At 34.6% G+C, this 14,100-nt stretch overlaps 1 long non-coding RNA gene across 1 annotated transcript in view; it reads right to left on the minus strand.

The window, feature by feature from the left end:
• Nucleotides 1-2,265: 2,265 nt before the first annotated feature.
• The window catches only part of LOC129058147 (uncharacterized), an 88,980-nt gene continuing 77,145 nt past the window's right edge, over nt 2,266-14,100 (minus strand). The window contains exons 4-5 of the long non-coding RNA XR_008523038.2: nt 5,432-5,531; nt 2,266-2,643 (exon numbers count right to left, since the gene is read on the minus strand). This is a non-coding gene — a long non-coding RNA (uncharacterized LOC129058147). The remainder of the gene's footprint in view (nt 2,644-5,431; nt 5,532-14,100) is intronic.

The following is a 14,100-nucleotide window of genomic DNA, read 5'->3' on the forward strand; positions in this document are numbered from 1 at the left end:
TTGTAATATATTTAACTTAACCAAATATATCCAAAAGGTTATCATTTCAATATTATATTAATATGAAAATTATTGAGATATTTTTACATTATTTTTTGTGCAAAGTTTTCGAAACTCAGTGTATATTTTATATTTTACACATATAGCACATCTCAAGTCAAACTAGTCATATTGCAAGTTGCTGTGAGATAGAGAAAAAAACTGAGGATGAGGAGAACTGAGAATTTGGAATCCTAGCACTTTGGGAGGCTGAGGCAGGGGGATTGATTGAGGCTAAGAGTTTAAGACCAGTCTGGGCAACATAGCGTAGCAAGTCTCTCTCTCTCTCTCTTTCTCTCTCTCACTCTCTCTCTCTCTCTATATATATAAATATATAATATATATTATATATTGTATATGTATATAATATATATTATATATTGTATATGTATATAATATATATTATATATTGTATATGTATATAATATATATTATATATTGTATATGTATATAATATAATATTTATATGAAAACACATATAAAAACTAAAAAACATAAAAACATGTATATATAACATTAAATGAGAATTGAGAACACGTAGCAGAGACCGTTAGCACTTATCATACATCCTATCTATACATGCATTTGTCCATTCCTCCATCTCAGACTCGCTTGAAGTTAGAGATCGTGTGATTAATTTGTAGATGATATATGTGGAAGGAAGTTATGTAAACATCTTCCATGCCTAGTCCTTAAAGACATCCCATGCAGTTTTCCAGCTCTCTCTTTTCCTGCCATGGTAATTTGGAAGCTGTGTGGTCCAGATGGCATTGCTAAGATGGACACTGGCCACTTACCCAAACCCTGGCTGTGATGTGAGCAGTCAGGGATCTTTTGTCTTGGTAATTCACTGGGATTCCAGGGCTTGTGTCTTGTAGCAGCTAGCATTGTCTATCCAATATGTGAAGAGAGAACTACTTCGGCATTGGAAAAGGCACACTAAGAACATTAGTAGTGATATTAACTGAATTACCAAAAAAAAAAAAAAAAAGAGTCTTGTTTTGCTGTAAAAGTAGAAACTGAGGGAAAAGAAAGAAAAAGAAATAAGATGACACTCTTATCCAGTAAAAGCTCACCCTTACGAATGGAAGAGAAATGGGATCTAATTGAAGAAGCAGGTTGAACTTTATAAAGCTCAGCTAAGATCTGCTTGAAAGGAGATGGAAATATAAGAAGAGGAAACAGAAATGGTGATCTGGAGGATATACAGACATATCCATCTTCTGCAGAAAAAATACAGTAGAAAGGAGTGTTTCCGCTACTGTTCAATAAGTCTTAATTTATACAAGTCCTGGAAAAAGCCAAATTCTGAGTATAGGTGAAATTTTGGAGGAGTAGCATGTGACCGAGGACATATTGGCTGTGAACTTTGGAGAGTTTCCTGTTATGAACTCAAGATACCCATGTTAAGATGCCATACACTCTAGGTCAAAAGAGAAATGAAATTTAAACACAGGATTGACACCAAGGAAAAGGAAGGAAAGTCCAAGAAAACTTGAGAACTTTAGGTGCAATGACTGCAAATTATTGCAGTTTGCAAGAAAACAAGATTGTTTTAGAGACAGAGGCAAGTAGATTTTTCTTCCTGAATGTGAGAAACAGCATCATAATTTACCTCCTGGCACCACACATACATACAGCTGTGAAAGTGCTAGAATTAGGATGCTATCCTTAATCCCTCTGTTTTTAATGGTAGCAAGGAAACAAAAACAAAAACAAAACAAAACTAGTTTGAGAGTTGGCCACAGAACTCCACTCAAGGAAAAGTGAGGCTTGTTTGTAAAACCACCTTCACTGGCATATTTAGTTTTGAAATTGAAGCTCTCTATTGATAACCTGGATATATTTAGGTGGACAAAGAGAAAGCAAATAGGGCTTTTGGGGAGGATAAGATAATATGGATGGTTGGGAAAAAGATGAGTAAGAGACAATACGTAGAAGACAGGAGATATGGGGAGAAATACTTGACAATGAAAAATTCCTGGTATCTTCAGGACATTTAAAGGAGAGATTATTCCATTTTGAAATGGGTAGCTTTGTTGCATTTTTAAAATAATGCATAGATCTGTTATATACCCTCTTCACATCCCGCTTAGCCTCCAACAGTTAGTTGTACAGATGCCAAGTGGGTTGGTGTTTTGGAGAAAGCAAGAAAATGGGGCTCTGTTTCCTTGAAGGTAAGGGCAAAGTTAAGGACTAAGAAAAACTATAGGAGTTGACATATGAGGGAGAGGAGTTCAGAGTTAAGGGGGAATAGAACATGAGAGGCAGTTCTGACAGCTTCGGGCTCCTAGGATTTGCAGACATCTTGGGAGGAGCACTGGACTTCTACAGGTTGGCATAAAGATGATGTCAATTTTATGTAAATGTCAGGGGAAAAGTGATTCTTACTGATGTCTAGATTGCCTGATCAATTCTCATTGATTTTGTAGTCTAAAATTTTCTGGATGTTATCACTTCTTTCCATTTAATCTGATAGTGCCTTCATCCAAGCTTCCATTGTTTCTTGCTGAGACTTCTGCCATAACTTCCTAAATGGCCTTTCAGATTCCTGTACAGTTAGCCCTTTGTATCTGTGGGTTCCATATCTGTGGCTTCAACCAACTGTGAATAGAAATTATGAAAAAAATAATAAATAACAATATGACAATAAAAATAATATACATTTTTAAAATAGAGTATAACAACTATTTACATTGTATTAGGTATTATAAATAATCTAGAGATGATTTAAAGTACTATATATGGGAAGATGTGCATAGGTTAAATGCAAATACTATGTCGTTTTATGTAAGGACCTTGAGCATTTGAGGACTTTGGTATCCTTGTAGGGTCCTGGAACCAATCCCCCATGGATATGGAGGGATGACTGTATTTCTCACTTCAAATTCCTCTAAGAACAGCAGCCAGAAGATTACTTGTTGGGGAAGTGGTGAGGACATCTATATTAAAAATGGTTTACTGTCTTCTAACCACTCTTATCATAAGGACCAAAATCTGGAACATACTCTGTTAATACCTAAAGACTTATTTAGGGAGGTGGACAGACACAGACACAGTGAGTCTCTGTGATATAATTGGGGTGCTAGAACTTTGCTTTTGTGTGGGGAAATATTGCATGAGGGAATTGAGTGGACTAAAAGCCAACATCATGGCTGCTTTGGGTTCTTGGCATTTGTTTCTATTTTCTAACGTTGTATGTTTGTGTGTGTCTTGGCTGTGTGTGACAATCTTCAAAGATTAGCTTTTTGGAACTTTAAAGACATGAAAGCCATGAGAGCTTTCCCACTGGGTGATGCTCCATCTTTGGAGATGCTGCAGAAGCTAAAGCCCTCCCAGTAAAGGGCAATTGGTGTATGAGGCTTGAAGAAGTAATTGACACAAACACCCTTGAGTGAGGTTCCTCTGGGTGGAATTAGGACAGGGAGCTAGTTTTGACCTCTCTTCTTGCTTAGAAGGGTGGCCACTTCTTATTTTTGCCTGTCCAGTCATGTTCCAATTCAGAAGCTTTCTCTATCTAGTTCTAGTGGGTCTGAGAGCCTCAATACATATCCTGAGCCTGACCAAGCATAGAACTCCATGCGTTATAAGCTGAGATTGGCCCAGAAGGGAGCACAGGAAGCAAGCCAGACTGATCAAGTTGCTGGCTTGCTATAAAGACACTGAAAAAGTGAAAGAGACTGAGAGAGAGATTGACTTTTGTATTGTTAAAGGCCTTGCACCAGGCTTCACTGAAGTTAGATTCACTATTGGATTTCTTCTATCTCTCTCTCTCTCTCTCTATCCAGCCGTCTATCTATTCTTTTATCTATCTATCTAGAATTGTTCATGGTAGAGTGTTTGGTGCTGCTGGCCTCACATCATTTTAGTTATACTGCTAAGCAGTCTGGAGTGTATAAGTGATCTCGTAATCGAGTTTATACAACATATCGGGGCTCAGTGATAAACTAGAAGAGAGTAGTAATTATGTGATGTTCTGATCCATCACAAGTCATAAGCTTTAGTCACTGCCTTCTGACAGGACTCAGTGGATACATAGGTGCAGAGATCTGGAGAAGTGATGATATGAGGGTGAAACAGAATTTGCTGCTATTTCACTAATCCTGCTTATGTCAGTAGAGGAGAGGGGCTGTGATTTGCCTAATGACACTTGTGTGGTGAGGCAATGCTTAATAAGAGAAAAAAAATTATAATATTTTCACCATAGAATGACATTTGAGGCACCTTCAATTTTTTTAAATTCCAGTGGAGACACTGATAAGCATTTTTCATCAAGTCATGTTTATTAGTGAGTACAGTCATTGTGCTATAGAAAAGAATAGATAATCTAGAAATAGATTAAAAAAATAAGCTCAGCTGATTTTTGACAAAGATGAAAAACCAATTTAATGAAAGAAAGATAGCCTTTTCAACAATTATTACTAGAGTAGTTAGACATCCATAGACCAAAATATTAATCTTTACCTAAACCTCACACCTTCTGCAAAAAACAAAATGGACCACAGACTTAAATGTAAAACATTAAACTATAAAACTTTTAGAAAAAAATCGGATAAAATCTTGGAATCTAGGAATAGACAAAGGTCTTTGGATCTTAGGCTTGCTACCAAAAGCATGATTTATAAATAAGAAAAGTGATAATTTGTGCTTCACTAAAATTGAAAACTTTTGTCTTGTGAAAAGCTCTGTTTAAAACAAGAAAAGACCGTCTAAAGACTGAAAGAAAATGTTTGCAAACCACATATCTGAAAAAAGACTAATAAGGATGAAAAGACAAGCTAAAAACTGGAAGAAAATGTTTGCAAGCCACATATCTGAAAAAAACTAATAACTAGATTACACAAAAAAACTCTTACAACTCAACAGTAAAGAGAAATCATCCAATTAGAAAACGGGCAAAAGACATTAACAGACATCACACTAAAGATGATGTACAGATAGAAAATAAGCACATAAAAGGATTTTTCGCAGCCTTAGCCATTTGGAAAATGCAAATTAAAACTATAGTGGAATATCACCATACACCCATCAGAATGGCTAAAATAAAAAATAGTGGCAACATCAAACAGGAGTGAGGATGTTGTGAAACTGGACCACTTATACATTGCTGGTGGAAGTGTAAAATTCTAGAACAACTCTAAAAAGTAGTTTTGGAGTTTCTTAAAAGCTAAACATGCAGCTCTCTGACCCTTTAGGTTTTGGAGTCTTCTGCCACTACCTCTAAATTCACATGGAGATAATAATAAAAAGGCATCATTTGAAAGGTTTTACATATTGGACATAAATGATGTATATGAACTTGACAGCTATTCTGTGCAGAAATCATTTTGTGTGTTTCTTGGAAATAATATAATTTTACACAATCACCACCATCATTACGAGCTATATGTACCTGATTCTCTTGAGGCTGCCAATGTGATTCTTTGGTGAGAACAGTAGAAGGGGGCAGAAACCACTTTTTACAACATGAGTCTGCTGCCTGCTCCTTGGCACTTGGAAGAGAAGGAATTGAGAGAATTAAACAATGTTACTTCTCTCTCCATTGGTCATTCATTGCCACTAACTTAGCCGTAAGAGGTGTTTTTTTTTGTCCTCTGGAACCGGGCCAGCAGCTTTCTGCTTTCTAGCAGCCTTTGCTTGCCTAGCCACCAGGGCATTTTTGCCAGTTCACATTCTTACCATGAAAACCAACTTCCTATTTCTAGGGAGGAAATTGGCAAGGCAAAAGATAAGTTTCAGTTAATCCAGTCTCACAGATTCAGTGGCTCCAAAGCAATGATCTACAAGGTCAAGTTTACTTATGGCCCATGTTTTCACTTGAAAGTACCATTGTAGCCTGCTATCTTGAGAAAAGGGTTGCAATTGGTAAGACTATTGCCAGGGTTATGAGAAGATCATGGCTGGTGGTTGTTGCTCTAACTTCCTGGATCTGATCAACAAAAAAAGAAAGAATAACAAGGAACGACTGCAATGTACACAACCTCCCTTTGATTAGGAAATACCACAGTGAAAGGTATCTAGCACTGGTATCCACAGAGTGGTATCCAGACCTCAGGACATGTCAGTCAAGCCCTGGGATACAATATATTTACATTTCTACTTCCCAGATTTATATTTTCCTAAATTTACCTTTTCCCTTTGCAAATCCTATATTTATCCCCCAAATCAATGATTTGCAGCCCTGGCTGTATGTTAGAATCTCTTATGGTGACATTTAAACACTATCTGTGCTTGGAGCCCGAGGACCTAGATTTAATTGGAAAGAGACCCAGACTTCCACATTTTATAAAAGCTTTCTGGGTAATACTGATGTGCAGATGAAGGTGAAAACCCTGCTCAGCCTCATGAACCCCCCCTCTACTCTGGAAAGCTAGACATTCAGGTACTAACATTTCAAAGGCTAATCAGGGAGCTGGTAATGTACCAAGTTTTGGGGAAGCTGCCGTGGAGCATCCATATTTTTCCTAGAGTCCTATATTTGTAGTAAATACCACATCCTCAAAATGGCCCATTTTCTAGTGGAATGACACTCTCCCATATCCTCTAATTTAATTTTTATTGTAATTTGTGTTTTCAAGATCCTTTGATCCCTCTGTTTTGCTTCCTTATCACATGACCAAACAGTGACATACACCATTGAAGAGCTTATTTCTGAGTAAGGAAGACCATAAGATTTGCCCTAGTTTTTGGAAAAATACCAGTGGTAAAGGTACTCTTTAGGAAATTATTTTACAGAAAACTTAAAGTTTGATTCCCTAAGGGTTGCTAGTGAGGATAGTCCTCTGTCCTTTTGATAAATAAACTGGTTATATTTATTGACGCCATGTGAAGTATTTTTTTCTCTCAATTCACAGAGCTTGAGAAGTGGCATCCCTCAACTCTGCCCAAGGTTTTCAGAGGAACAAAATCTCACAAGGTGGTTCTGTATGCTCATGGGCTGTTGATAATGACATACTTCTCTTTTCCTTTTTGGCCAGAAGAATTGTTAATTGCCTGATTTTTAGATTGTTATTGGGATCTATTAATATGCTGATCAGCAAAGACATTTTCAAAACAGAATTCATAAAGCAAGGTGTGTGCCCTTCTTTTAGAAGGAAGTCCTACAGCTTTTCTGGATCAAATGTCCTTGTCAACAGAATAAAAGAACATCTTTTCTGTCCACTTGAACAAATTGAATTGAATTAGATCTACCCACTTTTGATCTTGGCATTTTCAAAGTTGTGAATAAAGCATTTTGCTGGGGCAGAATGAGATTTTTCCTTTCCAAACATGACTTGTGAAAGGTTAGAAGACAACATGCCAGGATTAACATCATATTTAAGAAGTCTACTTATTATTGTTTGCATTTCCTGTGGTCATGGATTTAGCAGTTGGGTGAAAGGAAGTAAAACTGAATTTATAGAATTTAAGAAAACTTTCTTAGTGGTAGTTTAGCATAGTCAAAACTCAAAACTTCTTAAAAGATATTTTATTTGCTGAACATCAGTATATTTTAAACAGAAATATAGGTATTAAAATACAAACTTCATGTAAAAACCAAGTACAATAACTAGTATTACTATTTGAATTTATAAAATTACCTTACTTCAAGTATAAGAAATTTAACCAAATTATTGGGTTTCTTTCTGATTACAACCTTAGGGGGCAATTTGTTATTTCATGGAGGTACATAATACTTAGGAGGTTTGTTTTAGTTATAAATATAGTACAGGGTTATTACTGGAAGTAATAACCCTATAGGATGGAACAAAGTTATCTTGCTATGAGTCTTGAAATGATTTTTAATTTACAGTTTGAAAGACACATTTTTCCTCTGTAATGGTTCCAAATGTTAGTTGTGCAATGAAAAGCCTTGTCTTTACAAGTAGAGTTATAAAGAAGGAGGAATTATTTTGCTTACTCATAAAAATATGCTAAATATCATCAAATTTAAATTTGATTAAATTTGGATCCAATGGCTAAAGCGTTGTTAATGAAAAGATGAAATGAGAGAAGAAATATCTGAAAGAAGTCAGTGACCCAGAATCACAGAGCAAGACTGTGGAAGTAGCACAGGCTTCTCTCGTTCATCTCTAATTCCCAGTTCACAGTTTTAGGGTCTCCCTCTTTCCAAGGCTGCCAGGAGCAACTCTCTGTCTTTTGCAGTATTTCTTCAAGTAAATCACTGTCGCCTGTAAGAGTTCCCACATAGTTAAGAATGCTTAACTGGAATCAAGCTGGCATAATTCATGATTACAGAGTGATAAAAACCAAGCTTTTGTTTGGGGGATAATTATATAATTCAATAAAAAGTTCACATTATCTTATTAGTGTCTTATCATAAACAGAGGTTTCTTTCCCCCCATTCTGTATAACTCCCCTCTCTCTGCATTCTTTTTTTCGGTGGGAAGGGTACTTAGGAATTAGGGGTTGTTGAGTGTGATTGATCTATGGAGTCTTTGGACAAATCCAAGTGGTCCAAGATTAGAGAACATTTAAGAACACCTATGCCAGAATGTAGTAAGTTAATCTACCCATAAAAAGTACTTATGCAATTACTCGTCATTGTGAAAATGCAGAATTTTATGATGGTTAAATACTAGTTTTCCAGAAGGTTTTAGTTTTACTTCTACTTGCATAATTGCATGCCAGAAATTTGACATGAAGGTGCAAATCTGTATTACAGCTTTCCCATTTTGGGATAGTTGGAGCAATGTAGTTAGTTGAACTCTCCACTTTGCTCTGCAGCCTGATTCCACCATGTTGATATATAAGATTTCACTTTTCATATAGGAAAGGGCATCATTGAATTTCTTGGAATAAAACAATGGCAGAAAAGAAAAGTCAGACATTGCATACTTGCTGTAAAACAAACAATTTAATGTGTTTAATGAATTTGCACAAAGGAAGTAGTATTCAGATATTTTTAGGGTAAAAACATTTTTTCTATTTCATATATAAAAGGAAACATCCAATATTTTATCCGAAAAATTACTTTGAATTATAAAATATTTCTATGAAAAGAAACTAACCTATATTTAGTGTATACTTAACCTCAGACTATTTTAAACTCAAAAGTAGATCCATTAAATCAGTAAATAACAATTATCTGTTATTGTCACAGGATTATGTGTAAATGTATGCTTATACCCCTTATTTTATTCTTTAATAAGTAAAACAGACATTTTGCACTATTTCATGCTAAACATACCCAGTAAATAATTTTCTGAAATGAATAGATACATAATGGTAAATGCAAATTTAGTGTCTTCTTGCCTGAAGTATGGTGACCTCCAGTTTACTCAGCTCCAATTCCCTGGTTTTATTGTATTTGTATTTTTTAAATATAGGGCTATATTGAAAGGAAAAATAAAAGATATCTATTAAAAGTGAATATATTTACACATTCTATATATTTGGGTTTTAAATTGTGTATTAAATAAAATAAATGTCTTTTTAAATTATAAAATCATATAAAATATATAAAATCATATAATACATTAAAAACTCAATCTGGTAGCTCTGTGAATTTTTAGGCTGCCAGTAGAAAAAGTGGGATGAAAGCAACTGAAGATTTGCTGCTTCCAGATCCAGAATTGTAACCTTGGACAAAACACCAAGGGAATCAGCTTAAATTACTCTAACAGAACAGGACAAAAGAAAAAAGTCTTTTGGTTTTTGTGGATAACATTTTGCATATGCAGTTTTGTTAGGAAATGAGACATTCTACATAAATATCCTAGATAACTAAGCCTAAAATAAGTATCTAACCACAGTCTATTAAAAATAACTTTAAGAAATATTATATTTGTTCCCCTATCTTTTTTCAATAGTGAAAATATTCTAACCTGATTACCTTTGATTTGAGAGCTCACTGGTGTTAACTTGATGATCTCTGAGGACTTCCAGTGCTGTCTCCAGTAAGCCACACCACCTGGTCTTGGCATATTCCAAAATTACATTAATTCTTCTCATAGTATGATTTCCCCTTTAATCAATATCAGATTTCTTTGAAACAAAGTGTTGAGGAGTAAACTTTTAAAACTCTAAAATCATGATACTTATACAAATATAAAATGAACCCTTGTTAATTATTTTACAGTCTATTAATTAATGAGGGAACCAGTAAGACATTTCAACCTGCTGGAAAAAGAACAAGAATAGACATATACAGAGATGTTCAGGAATGCTGAAATAAATTTATGCATATTTGTAAAATTAGTTAATATCCACAGGGCAATAGTCAGTTTTCCACCTTACAAGAATACTTGCATTATGATTAGTTTTCATTAATTTACGAAGTTGTAAAATGGTTTAAAGATGAACAATGGTTGAGTGAACCCAAAGGAGTGGACTGGCCAGGACTCACTAATCTTTTCACCCATTTCAAAGTCTTTCACAATTTTTTTTTTGACAAATGAAATAAAAATATTTATTATTAACTATTCCTTGCACTGTTCTGAAAACTTTACATATATTAATTCATTTTGTGTTTCCAAAACTATTGTATTAATAATCATTAGTACTAATAAGAGGAAGCACTGTTGCAATCCCCCCTTTACTGATGTGTTCTCTCAGGTAGCAGGTGGTGGGATTGGACCCTGGGTCATTTGGTTGCATCTCTGGTCTTTATGCTATACTGTAACTACTCTTGTACTTTAACTTTTCACAGGCACATTTCATTGTAGCTGATTATAAAGACAGCTAATAAAATCCTTCATTTTGCTATTTGCAACACACAAAATGAAATGATTTCCACATTACCATGGAAAATCACCTGTATAAAATTCTTAAGCCAATAGTCTTAGTTACAAATGATTCACTCCGCTGGCTTTGGAACCATGCTTCATTGGACAGCTCCAAGCATTCTTCTGAATTAGCAGGCATGAATTTGTGTTAACTGCTGTTTTTAATCACCATTTCATCACTGCCTTCAAGTAGGAGGAAATCTAACTTTTGGATAGATGGTACCGATACTAAATGTGGATTTCACAAAATGTTACTACATTGTAGTAAGTACTGTAGGTTACTATAAAGTTTGTTTCATGGAGTTCAAATTTGATGGTATATCTTAAAATTTTAGATATATTTTTAATGGAGAATAACAATAATTGAGATGAAATAATGTACCAATCTTTACATAAATTCAGTATTTCCAGATCATCTTTATAAAAATAATATTACATAAAATTATCTCTAAACCAATGGTTTTCAAAGTGTAGTCTTTGAAACTCTGTAAGGAGATGCGTAAAGCCAAACTATTGTTTTCGTAATAACAGTAAGATATTATTTGCCTTTTTCATTGGGTTTACATTTGTAATTGGTGCAAAATCAGTGGTGGGTAAAACTCTGGAAACTTAGTAAAAGCAATGTAGTACTAGTAAGATAGGAGAAAAATGCAGTTTCATTTAAGAATGTCCTTAATGAAGTAAAGTAAGTATAAATTTTATTAACTCTTGACTCTTAATTATACATCTTTTTAATGATCTCTGTGATGAAATGAAGAGTAGGCATGAAGCATTTCTGCTGCATACCAAAATTATGATGAAACACCATTTTTACTTAAACAATGACTAACAAATTATTCATATTCACAGTTGAGTGTTCAGCAGATATTTTCTCTGAAATGAAAAAAAAGGAGCTATCTTTTTAAGAAAAACAATTGAGTACATTTTGCTAGTGGTGTAATTCAGGCTTTCATATCAATTAGAATTTTGCATTTTCTTGATGAGTCTTTTAATGATATTATCAAATGTGTTTCTAAAAATAATATTTTATAATGGATGTGCCAAAATTTAGAAGTTCTGCTTAGCTCAGTGGGCCAATATTTTCCAAGTAACTGATGTTTGATTTTACAAAATTCGTGGGTAAAATTTCCATTTATATGCAATATAGACTAGTGGATGTTCATGTGGATATTAGTGTGTGGAATATGAAAATTTATTTATATGGATTTAGATTCTACATTAGTGCCAATCTTTAAAAACCTAGTAGTTGTTGAGTGTTGTTAGAATAGTGAAGAAAAATCACAAATATTTTTAAAGGCTATGGAAAGCACTCTTTTCTTTCCGGTAACATATACCAATTAATTGAGTGCAGAATCAGATATGGCAATCCAGCTGTCCTGTATTAAGCCAGAAATTAAAGAGATTTGCAAAAATGTAAGATGATGCCACTCTTCTCACTGAATTTTTGTCTTAGAAAATATAGGGATTTTTAGAGTAAAATTATTATCTTTATATGATATAAATTTATTACAAGTATTTTTAGGTACATTAATAACTTTTTACATTTTTAATTTCTATTATAGAAATATTAGTACATCTAACTCACATAAGAAAGACCCTGGGGTACTCAATAATTTTTGATACTATAAGGAGATCTAGAAACCAAATACTTTGAAACACACTGCCCTTTACTTTGAGTCATTATTTATTGTTTTTCTCTTCATTAATTAAATAAAAGAGATGATGTTCTTCACTCATGGAACTTCTGTTTTAAGGGAAGAGACCCAGGGAGAGGGGTAGGCTTAGTAGGGTTAGGGGAAATGAAATATGTTTGGGGATACATTAAATTTGAGATGCCTATTAAATATCTGATGGGAGGTATGATTTGATATATAGGTTTGAAATTTAAAGCACTATTATTTTTACTTCCGATTTGGTTTTTATTGTAAACAAAAGAACTAAATTCTTAAATTAGGCATTTGTGCTTAAAATTCTTAATGCTTAAAGTAAATGTTTATCCTTTTCTTTTTTAGTTTTATTATCTTTATTATTATTATTATTATTATTATACTTTAGGTTTTATGGTACATGTGCGCAATGTGCAGGTAAGTTACATATGTATACATGTGCCATGCTGGTGCGCTGCACCCACTAACTCGTCATCTAGCATTAGGTATATCTTCCAATGCTATCCCTCCTCCCTCCCCCCTCCCCCCACCCCACAACAGTCCCCGAAGTGTGATGTTCCCCTTCCTGTGTCCATGTGTTCTCATTGTTCAATTCCCACCTATGAGTGAGAATATGTGCTGTTTGGTTTTTTGTTCTTGCGATAGTTTACTGAGAATGATGATTTCCAATTTCATCCATGTCCCTACAAAGGACATGAACTCATCATTTTTTATGGCTGCATAGTATTCCATGGTGTATATGTGCCACATTTTCTTAATCCAGTCTATCATTGTTGGACATTTGGGTTGGTTCCAAGTCTTTGCTATTGTGAATAATGCTGCAATAAACATACGTGTGCATGTGTCTTTATAGCAGCATGATTTATAGTCCTTTGGGTATATACCCAGTAATGGGATGGCTGGGTCGAATGGAATTTCTAGTTCTAGATCCCTGAGGAATCGCCACACTGACTTCCACAAGGGTTGAACTAGTTTACAGTCCCACGAACAGTGTAAAAGTGTTCCTATTTCTCCACATCCTCTCCAGCACCTGTTATTTCCTGACTTTTTAATGATTGCCATTCTAACTGGTGTGAGATGGTATCTCATTGTGGTTTTGATTTGCATTTCTCTGATGGCCAGTGATGGTGAGCATTTTTTCATGTGTTTTTTGGCTGCATAAATGTCTTCTTTTGAGAAGTGTCTGTTCATGTCATTTGCCCACTTTTTGATGGGGTTGTTTGTTTCTTGTAAATTTGTTGGAGTTCATTGTAGATTCTGGATATTAGCCCTTTGTCAGATGAGTAGGTTGCAAAAATTTTCTCCCATTTTGTAGGTTGCCTATTCACTCTGATGGTAGTTTCTTTTGCTGTGCAGAAGCTCTTTAGTTTAATTAGATCCCATTTGTCAATTTTGGCTTTTGTTGCCATTGCTTTTGGTGTTTTAAACATGAAGTCCTTGCCCATGCCTATGTCCTGAATGGTAATGCCTAGGTTTTCTTCTAGGGTTTTTATGGTTTTAGGTCTAACGTTTAAGTCTTTAATCCATCTTGAATTAATTTTTGTATAAGGTGTAAGGAAGGGATCCAGTTTCAGCTTTCTACATATGGCTAGACAGTTTTCCCAGCACCATTTATTAAATAGGGAATCCTTTCCCCATTGCTTGTTTTTCTCAGGTTTGTCAAAGAT

The sequence above is a fragment of the Pongo abelii genome, chromosome 11, assembly GCF_028885655.2.
Source record: "Pongo abelii isolate AG06213 chromosome 11, NHGRI_mPonAbe1-v2.0_pri, whole genome shotgun sequence".
NCBI classification, from domain to species: domain Eukaryota; kingdom Metazoa; phylum Chordata; class Mammalia; order Primates; family Hominidae; genus Pongo; species Pongo abelii.